The following is a 15,000-nucleotide window of genomic DNA, read 5'->3' as shown; positions in this document are numbered from 1 at the left end:
CAGCGATCTGCTATTCCGCAGGCGTCTGAACAATTAGGTCGCTATAGGTTCATTGGATATGACATGAGAGAGAGAGGTCTGGTCAGAGACCGGGCCATTGATCCCCGGAAGCTACACAAGTAGACACAAGGTAGATAGATAGACATGGGTCATGACATCATGGCTACGTCACCAATACTCATTTGACCATCGAGGATGACCTGACCTAGCCTAATATTCTTGCCACTGCCTGAAACAGAAAAAAAGACATATAAACATATATGACAACTCTGGTATGATATAGTGACTTTCCTTGACATCAAGACAGTTTTCTTAGCATCTTACAGTCCCATAACTGACGAGAGCAGAGTTTCACTGCGCGCCTTGAAGACAAAATATACATTGATTGAGTCGCAGTTATGAACATCGGAAGCCAGCGTTACAGTTACCGTAACCGTGACATTAATGAATACTGTAGCGTAACCGTGGTAACTAGGGTTATTTCGGTTCCTTTAGATCATTACGGTAACGATGAAATTTTTAATCCTTCGAGGTTTAACAAGGAAATTGAAAGTTATCTCCAGAGAGGACGCTATGAAATTTAGAATTATCGTGCATTTGTCTCCCTAAGAACGCGGCTCCTGTGTAAACAAACATCAGCTGATGCTGCTTGCTTCGGGCGGGGGATTACTTTGTCAAGGACCACACCCGCCCGTCACACCTGGCGCCGGTGTGTAGCACAGGGCCACACCTGCCTGTCACACCTGGCGCCGGTGTGTAGCACAGGGCCACACCTGCCCGTCACACCTGGCGCCGGTGTGTAGTACAGGGCCACACCTGCCTGTCACACCTGGCGCCGGTGTGTAGCACAGGGCCACACCTGCCCGTCACACCACACCTGCACGGTGACACCATACAAGGGATCAAGGCCAGGACCATACCAGGCACTAATGAAAACATCTTCATATCTGAACCAATTTTTTTCAAAGCAGTTTAAACATGTATATCATATAGTCTCCCATTAGGCTAGCAACACCACCCCTATCGACAGCACGCTGACCACTGGGTGCAGAAAGAGCTATACATGTCTCGTAGGCCTACAACAATCTCGTAGGTCTACAGGTTCGCCAACGATTTCGCTATTTCATTACAGCCTAACGAGAAACGAAAAACGAAACCCGAGACTAAAGGAAAACAGCAGAAGGCCACTTGACCCACCGATTGATTGACTGATAAAGATTAAGCCACCCAAGAGGTGGCACGGGCATGAATAGCCCGTAATTGACCCATCCAAGGCAGCTCCTATTTATATCAACACAAGCTCATTCATATGCGCTTGAAAGGATCCCGGGATCCCAGGTCTGTATAACGTTATGCAAATTTGTTCCATAAATCTACAACCTTATTTGCAAGCCAATATTTACCCAGGTCTTTCCTGAATATAAACATCTAATTTGTATCCACTGTTTCGTGCTCGTTTTTAGTGTCGATATATTTACTCACTTAATAACGTCCTCCCTCGCCCCCCCCCCTTCCTGGCGTATACCTTTTATACCAGGTATATACATATACCTGGTATATGTATACCTTTTCATACATTTGTATATTACATTAAAATCACCTGTTACTCTTCCTCCTAATCACTTCACAAAGGTGTTCAAGCTTACTTACGTCCCAATCTGACCTGCACGATTGATTAACATTAATGGGTGATTGATTAATGAAGATTAAGCCATCGCAAGAGGTGGCACGGGCATGAATAGCCCCGTAAGATTAGTGGGACAAATATAACACAGTAATATTTATATTTTCTGCGAATCAGCCTCGATTGGTTAGGTGGATTGATTGGGTTCGGGCCGTTTCCTGTTAGGCACAACAGCTGTATTTTTTTTTACGGAGCGGTAAATGGATAGGACTGGTGGACACATAGGACTGTCTGGACACATAGGACTGGCTGGACACATAGGACTGGCTGGACACATAGGACTGGCCAGATACATAGGACTGGCTGGACACATAGGACTGGCCGGACACATAGGACTGGCCGGACACATAGGACTGGCTGGACACATAGGACTGACTGGACACATAAGGCAACAGCTGCCGATTAACATTATGATAAAGACTGATCAGAAACGAGTGTATTAAAGAGTATTTCTGTATATTATAATACAAAAAAATACAATTGAAAACGCTACACTAATGTAGATAACAATTATTGAACCATTTGCTATCATATTCCCTCGTGGTTATTAAATATCTCGTTATCGACTGCGTAATTATTATATAATTAACGCATTTGTTAATTGTATTTACTTTTATTGTTATAGATTCAGCTACTCGGAACAAGTTCCAAGTAGCACGGGCTATGGTGAACCCGTAGCTTACCTGGCACAGGAGCGGGGGCAAGTAGCACGGGCTATGGTGAGCCCGTAGCTTACCTGGCACAGGAGCGGGGGCAAGTAGCACGGGCTATGGTGAGCCCGTAGCTTACCTGGCACAGGAGCGGGGGCAAGTAGCACGGGCTATGGTGAGCCCGTAGCTTACCTAGCACAGGAGCGGGGGCAAGTAGCACGGGCTATGGTGAGCCCGTAACTAACTTACAGCACAGGAGCGGTGCTGTATGTGGTATTTACTTTGATTGATTGATAAAGATTAAGCCACCCAAAAGGTGGCACGGGCATGAATAGCCCGTAAGTGGTGGCCCTTTTGAGCCATTACCAGTATCAAGAGCTGATACTGGAGATCTGTGGAGGTGCGACTGCACCCTGCGTGACGGGAGATGTCTCCCGTGTATTTACTTTGATGCGTTACGCAATATATACCACACAGCACCGCTCCTGTGCCAGGTAAGTCCACTACGGGGCTCGCCATAGCCCGTGCTACTTGGAACTTCTTCCGAGTAGCTGGATCTATAACAACAATATACACATAACATCCCTTGCCGTGACGTCATGAGGTCACGTGACTGTTTACACTTATGATTGAGTGGGTTGAAGCTTCATTTTGAGTGCGTCTGATGCTCTCATCTACCTGTACTCGCCTACCTGTGCTTGCAGGGAACAACACTTCAGCTCCTGGTATCCGCGCTCAGCCTACAATCCACTACTATTCAGGCGAATGAGGGGGTGGGGGGGGGGGGGGTGGGGAGGGGTATCGGCAGTCCTTGCTTTGACAATATTAAAATGGTATATTGAGCTATATATGGGGGTCGACCCGGCGGTGCCCGGGTAGGTAGTTAAATGTTTGTGAATAATATATATTTTGATCTCTGCTAGGTCAGGCATTGATAGTAAATTTCAGCTATATGAGGCTACATCTGTTGAGCATATATAATAATAATTCACTGTGTGGTGGGGGGGGGGACAGGTAGCCAGAGTGTATTCATATACACGTTAGGCTTGTCGGTGATCCAGTGAATCACTAATGATAATTATCCAACCACTTGGACTAGACTAACAGGAACGACGGTTAATAACGTCTGTTATTAAACCCGCCATCTTATTAATTACCGTTATCGGGGACAGGAAGCCTATACTTTATTGACCTCTTCCTGAGGCAACCCTACAACAATTGCCTAAGTCCCCTCATACCTGTTAAATAGCTAGGTGAACAGGAGCATTAGGTGAAAGGAAGCGTGCTCAATCGTTTCGGTCCTGTCCTGCTTCATAGTTATCATGCCGGATGATACGTTAAATTACAATGATGATATCCAGCGTCCAGTCACTTACAGATACGAGACACTGCTAAGATGTTTATTCTCCATTCTACGATATCTTAGTAGAATAGTTTATGGATACTCACGCTTCTCGTAAAGCTTGCTGATACTCACGAGCCTCACTCATAACCCGCTGATACTCACCTGCCTCACTCACAGCTCTCTGATACTCACCTGCCTCACTCATAGCTCTCTGATACTCACCTGCCTCACTCACAGCTCTCTGATACTCACCTCCCTCACTCACAGCTCTCTGATACTCACCTCCCTCACTCACAGCTCTCTAATACTCACCTCCCTCACTCACAGCTCTCTAATACTCACCTCCCTCACTCACAGCTCTCTGATACTTACCTCCCTCACTCACAGCTCTCTGATACTCACGTCCCTCACTCACAGCTCTCTAATACTCACCTCCCTCACTCACAGCTCTCTAATACTCACCTGCCTCACTCACAGCTCTCTGATACTCACCAGCCTCATTCATAACCCTCTGATACTCACCTGCCTCACTCACAGCTCTGATACTCACCAGCTTCATTCATAACCCTCTGATACTCACCTGCCTCACTCACAGCTCTGATACTCACCAGCCTCATTCATAACCCTCTGATACTCACCTGCCTCACTCACAGCTCTGATACTCACCAGCCTCATTCATAACCCTCTGATACTCACCTGCCTCACTCACAGCTCTCTAATACTCACCTCCCTCACTCACAGCTCTCTAATACTCACCTCCCTCACTCACAGCTCTCTGATACTCACCTGCCTCACTCACAGCTCTCTGATACTCACCTGCCTCACTCACAGCTCTGATACTCACCTCCCTCACTCACAGCTCTCTGATACTCACCTCCCTCACTCACAGCTCTCTAATACTCACCAGCCTCACTCACAGCTCTCTAATACTCACCTCCCTCACTCACAGCTCTCTAATACTCACCTCCCTCACTCACAGCTCTCTAATACTCACCTCCCTCACTCACAGCTCTCTAATACTCACCTCCCTCACTCACAGCTCTCTAATACTCACCTCCCTCACTCACAGCTCTCTGATACTCACGTCCCTCACTCACAGCTCTCTGATACTCACCAGCTTCATTCATAACCCTCTGATACTCACCTGCCTCACTCACAGCTCTGATACTCACCAGCCTCATTCATAACCCTCTGATACTCACCTGCCTCACTCACAGCTCTCTGATACTCACCAGCCTCATTCATAACCCTCTGATACTCACCTCCCTCACTCACAGCTCTGATACTCACCAGCCTCATTCATAACCCTCTGATACTCACCTCCCTCACTCACAGCTCTGATACTCACCAGCCTCATTCATAACCCTCTGATACTCACCTCCCTCACTCACAGCTCTGATACTCACCAGCCTCATTCATAACCCTCTGATACTCACCTGCCTCACTCACAGCTCTGATACTCACCAGCCTCATTCATAACCCTCTGATACTCACCTCCCTCACTCACAGCTCTCTGATACTCACCTGCCTCACTCATAGCTCTCTGATACTCACGTCCCTCACTCACAGCTCTCTGATACTCACCAGCCTCATTCATAACCCTCTGATACTCACCTGCCTCACTCACAGCTCTCTGATACTCACCTGCCTCACTCACAGCTCTCTGATACTCACCTGCCTCACTCACAGCTCTCTAATACTCACCTCCCTCACTCACAGCTCTCTGATACTCACCAGCCTCATTCATAACCCTCTGATACTCACCTCCCTCACTCACTCACACATAAGTCACCTCACACAACTTGAAGAAAAAACAATCCAAGTGGAACGGCACCTCGCGAGCTTCCATTTAATTCCATTCTCTTGTGTAAAGATAAATATCCCTCGAGCTGGATCACCAGGACTTGCCCTCATTACCATTTTAAGAACGTCGACTCATTTCCCCTCCACACACACGCCCGCCAGGTGGAGCCACCGCCTGACTGACAGTCTAACCGGCATTCTCTTGTCTGGGTACGGCAACTGTTGACGTGAGAGAAAGGGGAGACAGAGAGAGAGAGGGAGAGGGAGAGAGAGGGAGAGAGAGAGAGAGAGAGAGAGAGAGAGAGAGAGAGAGAGAGAGAGAGAGAGAGAGAGAGAGAGAGAGAGAGAGAGAGAGAGAGAGAGAGAGAGAGAGAGAGAGAGAGAGAGAAGGAGAGAGAGAGAGAGAGAGAGAGAAGAGGGGGGTGCAGAGGCTACTGAAAGTAAATGTTTTTCATTCTGGCCGCCAGATTAACTGGGATTGTTCAGTTGGTGAGTGTGTCGTGTGGAGGTGAGTTGGAGGGAGGTGTGAAGGCAGGGGTGAAGGAAAGCAGGAAGGAAGGAGAAAGAAGGGGGGAATGCAGGTAAGGCAGGTACAGAATGCTCCCAAACCACCACACACAAAACACAACATATAACCCCAGCCTACCAACAGGTGAGAACGGTAAAACTCTTAACATAGCCTAATACAACTCACCGTCAAACTAAAGATAATTTTTTTTAAGCGAGAAGTGTCAAGAAGCCACTCATACTCCTACCCAACTCAAACAGTTCGCTATATCAATGATTAACTGAACTAGGAGCAAACGTTCCAGAGAAAAAAAATCAGCACCTAAAAAAAAAAATAAGGGTAAAAGCACCTTTCGGAACGGGTAAAGTAGAGGTAAAAAGTAATGGGAATAATTTTTAGATAATTCGGTATGTCACTGTGTCACCTAGTTGTACTCACCTAGTTGTGCTTGCGGGGGTTGAGCTCTGGCTCTTTGGTCCCGCCTCTCAACTGTCAATCAACTGGTGTATAGGTTCCTGAGCCTATTGGGCTCTATCATATCTACACTTCAAACTGTGTGTGGAGTCAGCCTCCACCACATCACTTCCTAATGCATTCCATTTGTCAACCACTCTGACACTAAAAAATTCTTTCTAATATCTCTGTGGCTCATTTGGACACTCAATTTCCACCTGTGTCCCCTTGTGCGTGTGCCCCTTGTGGTAAACAGTCTGTCTTTATCTACCCTATCAATTCCTCTGAGAATCTTGTATGTAGTGATCATGTCCCCTATAACTCTTCTGTCTCCCAGTGACGTGAGGTTTAATCCCCGTAGTCTCTCCTCGAGCTCATACCCCTCAGCTCGGGTACTAGTCTGGTGGCACGAACTGTTTTTCGTGCCATACTTATTTATTATGCACGAAATACATTCGGACACTTTACACACACCTACATCTGACAAGTCGTGTTGGCCGTCCCTCTTCCTTACTTCCTTCCCGTCTCCCTCCCCTTCCATCCCTCTTTCCCTCTCCCCCTCCCATCCCTCTCTTACCTGCTTGATGGGGTTCTGGGAGTTCTTCTACTCCCCAAGCCCGGCCCGAGGCCAGGCTCGACTTGTGAGAGTTTGGTCCAATAGACTGTTGCTTGGGAGCGGCCCGCGGGCCCACATACCCACCACAGCCCGGTTGGTCCGGCACTCCTTGGAGGAAACAATCTAGTTTCCTCTTGAAGATGTCCACGGTTGTTCCGGCAATATTTCTTAAAAATATACTGACATATCTCCCTCCCTCCATCACCTTTCGTGTAGTGAATTTATTTAACTCCATCCAGAGATCATGACAGTAAAACTCTCCTCCTAGGCCTAAGAGCCCCGTCAAGCCCCGTCAAGCCTCCTAAGCCTAAGCCCCGTCAAGCCTCCTAAGCCTAAGCCCCGTCAAGCCGCTGTCATTATCACCATAGCATTACATCTTAATTACCTCACGACACTGTGAGTGCGGCGGAAACAACGGAAATGAGGCAATTAATCTTGTGTCAATAGATTAATGTATAATCATTTCCTCTTGAATTACAACGCATGATCTATCGCCGTGAGAATTTATACGTTAGACTATATAAGAAAATTGTGTACTTCCCCCATTACTAATAGGAAATAAGAGTAAATAGCCCCATTATTCATTACGAGGTCTTTGTTTACAGTTTTCTGTTGAGTGGAGTGAAGAGTTTGTCATCGGTGTTCTTCAGCAAGTAAACAAATAGGGTTAATGAACATGATGATAACAAAATTACAATAAGAATGGTTATAACAATTTGTAAATGTTGCATAACCCGAGGTGCTGCAATACTGCTGGAGAGTTCCAGAAGCAGTAGTTTGGGAACTTTGTTTGGTGTTTAGCCTCTCCCGCTCTTGTGGGTTGTAAACCTTTAACACACACACACACACACACACACACACACACACACACACACACACACACACACACACACACACACACACACACACACACACACACACACACACCCACACACCAGCTAGTGATAATTCAGAGGCGGGGGGTTCAAAAGCTCATCTCTCTCTCTCTCTCTCTCTCTCTCTCTCTCTCTCTCTCTCTCTCTCTCTCTCTCTCTCTCTCTCTCTCTCTCTCTCTCTCTCTCTTTCTCTCTCTCTCTCTCTCTCTCTCTCTCTCTCTCTCTCTCTCTCTCTCTCTCTCTCTCTCTCTCTCCCCGGAGGCACAGTGAGGTATATGTCACACAAACAACCATTGACCAAACACTCGCAAACACCGGCGATAAACCCTTGACCAACGACCAGTAAACTACTCCAACGCTCGTGGCTACCGACTCCTGAACTTTGCACAGCGCACGTTTATCCCAACGACCATTAATCAAGTCACATAATTTAGGCTCGGAGGTGATCGTTAGCAGAGAAAAAAAATAGCTTACCTGGAGGGATATTCTCGGCCTGTTTGGGAGGGAAATAATCTGTTATGATAACTAAAAATCGTGAGTGGTAGTGACTGTCTTGCTGGTCGGCGCTCGATCCCTGATGGTCCAAATAGGTGTAAATCGCTTTTTCAATCTGTCTCCGGGTGCCAGCGGCTTGTCCTCGCATGCTTTCCATATATAGAATTACATTATCGCTTTCTCCTCAACACAACTGAATTCAAACAATTTCAGCTATTTATATATTTGAGAAGAATGCCACTAATATTGAGGATAATATAGTGGATGACAATTAGACTGAATTGATATAAAGGAAATAATGATTACATTGTACACTACAAAGAAGACTAGGAGTTACTGAAATGTTTAGTTATAATACAAACAAATCCTTAGTAGTTACTAAGGATTTCACACAAACAGTTACTAATATATCAATTTGTGACACAGAAATAGCAGTTATTGACATTCGAGTGTAATAAAGAATGCCAAATAGTCTTTAGTGACATCCTGCAAATAAAGTCATTCTTTGGCTAATGACATTTCTCTAATAAAAACCCCCTTAAAAGCAACTTATCTCCCATGTGCTTTACGAAATCCCAGGTACTCACCCAGGAACACGTGGGAGGGATAAGAACGATGCACAACAGACAAGAAACTCACCCATAGCAGGTAAATGCCAATTGAATTAAATAAATGTAAAATGTTGAAGCACAAAACTCAATCTTTTAGTGTAGTGAGTGCTTAAGAGTTCACAATTCTCTCTTACACACATATAATAACATACACGTGGCTATGTGCGTGCGTGCATAGGTTATGTAATAATTGTAAATAAGAATCAATAAGATGCTTATCTTAACATACTAAGAAGGTTAGGTGAGGTCGGTGTTTTCTATGAAGCTTTTCAAGGTAAACTAAAATATTCACAATCAATTAGTATGTCACATATGCACTTATTAAATAAGCCAATATTGACAGAAAGCAAATGCTAGATCGGGTTGCAGCGTGTGTGTGTGTATTTGCTATTTGTATCTGCAGAATCGAGCTATTAGCTCTTGGACCCCGCCTTTCTAACCAATTTATTTGTCTTCTATTATGGCTACTACATATAGTTCTCTCTATCACCCATACACACACACACACACACACACACACACACACACACACACACACACACACACACACACACACACACACACACACACACACACACACCCACACACACACACACACACACACACAGGAAACAACCCGTAGCAGCTGTCAAATTCACAGGAACCTATTTACTGCTAGGCGAACAGGGGCACCCGGGCACCCTTAGGATTACGACCTCCACAGCGCTGTCCACTCAGCCACGGGGCCACACACACACACACACACACACACACACACACACACACACACACACACACACACACACACACACACACACACACACACACACACACAGTCGACTACATACTTGATAGTGTGGCTGGAGCGTAGCACGATGGAGCAGAATAATTCATGAAGGCTGGGAGTGAGGGATGGCTGCCCCATCACATTGTTTGGTGGTGGTAGTGATGATCGCGTTAATAGCAGTGATGGTGGTAGTGATGATCGCGTTAATAGCAGTGATGGTGGTAGTGATGATCGCGTTAATAGCAGTGATGATCGCGTTAATAGCTGATGGTGGTAGTGATGATCGCGATAATAGCAGTGGTGGTGGTAGTGATGATCGCGATAATAGCAGTGGTGGTGGCAGTGATGATCGCGATAATAGCAGTGGTGGTGGTAGTGATGATCGCGATAATAGCAGTGGTGGTGGTAGTGATGATCGCATTAATAGCAGTGATGATCGCGTTAATGGCAATGAAGTGGTAACGATGGAGTCTCGTGACTGAAACACTGACCTTTTTCCCTCTCAAAGTTACAAAGCTAAAAGACCACTAAACGTCTTTCGAAGGTCATCCATAAGTAGAGAATTGCCAACACAACGTTGAGAAACTCGTATATTGATACGTGTATCATCCCTGATGTGATAGACTGTAACTTACATGAAATATGTACTTCAATAGACAATTTAAACCTATTATAATTGTTCGGGATCCTTTCTGCTGTGTGGCAGTGAATACGATCCTCACCCTGGAAACACAAACCGAAACTGTCTCTATTTTCCGCTTGTTACAAGTTGTAATCAAGTTGTTACATCTTGGATTAACGTGTTTATGACGTATTAGAACGTTGTTACAACGTGCTATATTGGTTGTTATAACTGGTTAGGTGTTAAAACTTGTTCGAACGTTGTACCAACGTCGTAGTTTCGGTGTGTGATTGGCGGGCACTAACTTGAATTACTCACATTAGGCAAAATTGTATATTTTATCAATAAAGATGTTAATAATAATAATAATAATAATAATAATAATAATAATAATAATAATAATAATAATAATAATAATAATAATAATAATAATAATACTTACATGGTGTAGGTGATATAATTAAACTCACAATCGCAAACAGTTGATTAAAGTGATAACATAATTCAAAAGGATTATTACAAAAACAATAACCATGCATCTTAGGACTTGCATTTTTTTGCAGTTGCACCGTGGAAGAGGTTCCATGATCATGAGTATTGATCATTCCATCAATGATCAATCAAGGTTGATCATGGAACTTATATCAGACAGGTTACATGCCCAACCAACCCCTATTAGACGATTGCTGGTGCAGTGGTCAGAGTACCAGTGTTGCTGATGGGGGCCAGGCGGCCTTGAGTTCGAATCCTCTGAGGGGGATCATAGAGTTAAAGTGATATATGTGTGCTTGAGAACCATTCAAGCCTTGCTAATTTTACACACACACACACACACACACACACACACACACACACACACACACACACACACACACACACACACACACACACACACACACACACACACACACACATTTTTGCTGAAAATGCAAAAATTATGAGAGAATAAAGACAGAGACTACAGGACGACCTGGACAAACTGGAGGAATGGTTTAGAAAATGGCTACTAAAGTTCAACTCAGGAAACTGTAAAGTAAGGAAATTAGACGAAGGGAGCAGGAGGCTAAACACAAGGTACACACACACACAGGACCCGGGTGACATGCTCGGGGAGGAGGTACGACAATGATGGTGTCTGGGTTAGGCGACCAGGAGCTTGGAGACAGTGGACAGGAGCGGGTATAGACAGTAACCGAGAGAGAGACAGAACGTCACAGGGGGGGGGGACACAGGGCGGGGGGGTCGGAGAAGAGGTGGACAGGTGTGGAATGGTGTGGCAAGAGAGAAAAACAGATTAAACGATATAATAGACTGAATCTCTTCGCGAATCTTGAGATTAGGTCAAGAACATTGTCAATTACTCCAGAATTCAGAAAGGCGCAGGGATGGGCCTTGCTGGTGCATGCTGTCTCGCAGCATTAAAGGGATTGGAACCTGTGGATTCCTTCCCCAAAATTCTTCTCATTATAGACCAAAATAAGCATCGAACCTAGGACCTGCTAAATACACAAATATGTGTGTATATTCAGGGCCCCAGAAAGCAAAGGCAGGTTCGTATGGCTGTCAGGAATATGAGAGAAATATATCAGAATATTTACCTGACGGCCGACATATCTCCAGTGGCCTCGACAGGGACAGGCAGCCGACAGCTTGACAAAGATACTCTAATTTTTCCTCGTGAACTTTGTGCAGCTGGAATTTGGAGTGGAACAATGTCTCGGAACTCAGGGTTTCGGCGGGTAGGCGGCTCCATAGTCCTGTGGGTATATAATGCTCGAAGTAACATTAAATTGTCAATTAGGAAAGCACCATGTCGTTAGTTTAAGCAAGACGAAGCTACAATGAAAATAACTTAGAATGAAGAAAATTTTATAAAAAAACAGGACTGAAATGAAAGTTCACGAAGTCATCAAGAGGGGGAATACAAACCTTAATGAATACAAAACAATACTGCAAATTGCATTCCTTCTCTTATTCACGGTGTATGTATACGTATTTCAACTGTGGAAGTCTAATGGTGATAATTATTATTGCATAGAAACGTTGACAGAATGAGAAAGAAAACGATTTTTTTTGGGGGGGACGGCGGTAGTTTTGAGAATGATGCCCCCCGCCCCCCCCCAAAAAAAATGTAGAATAATAGTAATGAGAGATCAATACACCTCGGGATAGGTACTGTGAATGACAAAGGTGAAAATGGTGTCACCTTCACAAATGACAACGGCTGAAAATTGAAAGTTTTTTATATATGAAGGAACGCTGCGCAATTATTCACAATTTTCTACGTAAAAGTATATATATATATATATATATATATATATATATATATATATGTGTGTGTGTGTGTGTGTGTGTGTGTGTGTGTGTGTGTGTGTGTGTGTGTGTGTGTGTGTGTACATGTGACTCTGACTCTGGTACCTATCTGGGTATATTCGTGTAGCTAAGATACGATACCCACGTGTATTTACTACGATACCCAGGTGTATTTACTACGATACCCAGGTGTATTTACTACGATACCCGGGTGTATTGAGTACCCATGTTGTGTGGTAGTGTGGTCCGGTGTATCACGGCTGCCGTTTCAATATCATTGACAAATTTGGGACAAGTATTAGCACAAATTTTTTTTTATTAAATTCTATGCCCCCTGTGAGCATGAGAACACTAATTGAGCTCGGATGTTACACTTTTATGCTTAATGTACAATTTGTGTTACTAAGAAAAACCTAGTTTTTGCATTATAGAAAACTTGGAAGGGGGGTAAGTGGCGTTGCAAGGGTCTCTGTCTGTCTGTCTGTCTGTCTGTCTGTCTGTCTGTCTGTCTGTCTGTCTGTCTGTCTGTCTGTCTGTCTGTCTGTCTCCAGCTAGCTATCTTATCTAGCTATCTTCTCACCCCCCCCTTCTGCATCCCCACTAAAAAAAAAAGCATCGAACCAAATGTATCGGTGTCTCATGCTTTGCCTTTTCTTTATCTTTTCTGCCATTTTACTTTTTTTCTGAAACTCCACGTTTATCACACGCCACATTTCACTCTTAACTCCATGAAAATGTCCTGGAGGTGTTTATAACTCTTAATAATTTTTTAAAGGCTTTAACTTAGGTCTACCCCGACCAGACTATGTCCGTCCCGTACCTCAGACCATTCCTCCTGCAAATATGGGCGAGGCTAACCCCAAGCTCCTGGGCTCCACCTTTGAACACACAAAACATATTTATATCCCTATAAGAGAGAGAATTTCGACGTGTTTAACATGCATTTCTTGCATGTTATTTGCTAAAGTGTTGCACAGGAATGCAACACATTTCTCGCCTCGTAAATGAGATGACCCGGGATCGAATCCTGGCCAGGAGGCGGGATGATTGGATATTGATCCTAGAGTGTTGACCGCCTGGGCCTCTCACAGGAAATTGGTGACCAGGATTTAAATCAATTGGAGAATTGTGAACTGTAAACAAAACTGTAAATTGTAAACAATGTACGGCAGAGCCACCAGCAGAGAGTACACTAGGGCAGCCAGCAGACGCCCTCCTGGGACAGCCAGCCAGCAGACTCCCTCCTGGGACAGCCAGCCAGCAGACGCCCTCCTGGGACAGCCAGCCAGCAGACGCCCTCCTGGGACAGCCAGCCAGCAGACTCCTTTCTCACTGAGAATAACATACGAGGGAGAGAGAGAGAGAGAGAGAGAGAGAGAGAGAGAGAGAGAGAGAGAGAGAGAGAGAGAGAGAGAGAGAGAGAGAGAGAGAGAGAGAAAGAGGAGGAAGAAAAGAAAGGAGTGTAGAGCCAAGAGAGAGAGGAGACAGAAGGCGCAGAAAGCACAGATGGTGTGAGTGTGGACAATGGCCCATCAGAGATGTGGCCAATGGCCCATCAGGGATGTGGCCACCTCCCCACCACGTGGCCCAATACGCCTCTCACATTTTACATAACACAGGTGGTGGGACCGGCCGCAGGACCCATCCTCCTAAAATGTCTTTCTAAATAATAGACCAAAAAACAAACTATATTAAAAAAATATAAAAAAATGATCCAATCCATGGAATGCGCCTTCACAGGTTCCAGGTTTTTGATGACCGTGGCGTGAGGAATATATCAAGAATTCTGATGAAAACATTTGCGAAGGAATGAAGGAAGGAAGGAAGGAAGGAGGGAAGGAAGGAAGGAAGGAAGGAAGGAAGGAAGGAAGGAAGGAAGGAAAGAAGGAAGGAAGGAAGGAAGGAAGGAAGGAAAGAAGGAAGGAAGGAAGGAAGGAAGGAAGGAAGGAAGGAAGGAAGGAAGGAAGGAAGGAAGGAAGGAAGGAAGGAAGGAAGGAAGGAAGGAAGGAAGGAAGGAAGGAAGGAAGGAATGAAGGAATGAAGGAAGGAAGGAAGGAAGGAGGGAAGGAAGGAAGGAAGGAAGGAAGGAAGGAAGGAAGGAAGGAAAGAAGGAAGGAAGGAAGGAAGGAAGGAAGGAAAGAAGGAAGGAAGGAAGGAAGGAAGGAAGGAAGGAAGGAAGGAAGGAAGGAAGGAAGGAAGGAAGGAAGGAAGGAAGGAAGGAAGGAATGAAGGAAGGAAGGAAGGAATGAAGGAAGGAAT

General features: G+C 45.0%; 1 protein-coding gene across 1 annotated transcript in view; it reads right to left on the bottom strand.

The window, feature by feature from the left end:
• Positions 1–15,000, bottom strand: part of mus201 (rad2 superfamily protein mus201) — a 480,107-nt gene that overhangs the window by 36,196 nt on the left and 428,911 nt on the right. The window contains exon 4 of the mRNA XM_069323705.1: positions 12,027–12,185. The gene's annotated coding sequence lies outside the window, so the exon portion shown is untranslated. The remainder of the gene's footprint in view (positions 1–12,026; positions 12,186–15,000) is intronic.

The sequence above is a fragment of the Procambarus clarkii genome, chromosome 13, assembly GCF_040958095.1.
Source record: "Procambarus clarkii isolate CNS0578487 chromosome 13, FALCON_Pclarkii_2.0, whole genome shotgun sequence".
Lineage (NCBI taxonomy): Eukaryota > Metazoa > Arthropoda > Malacostraca > Decapoda > Cambaridae > Procambarus > Procambarus clarkii.
This window is presented reverse-complemented; position numbering and strand designations above follow the sequence as displayed.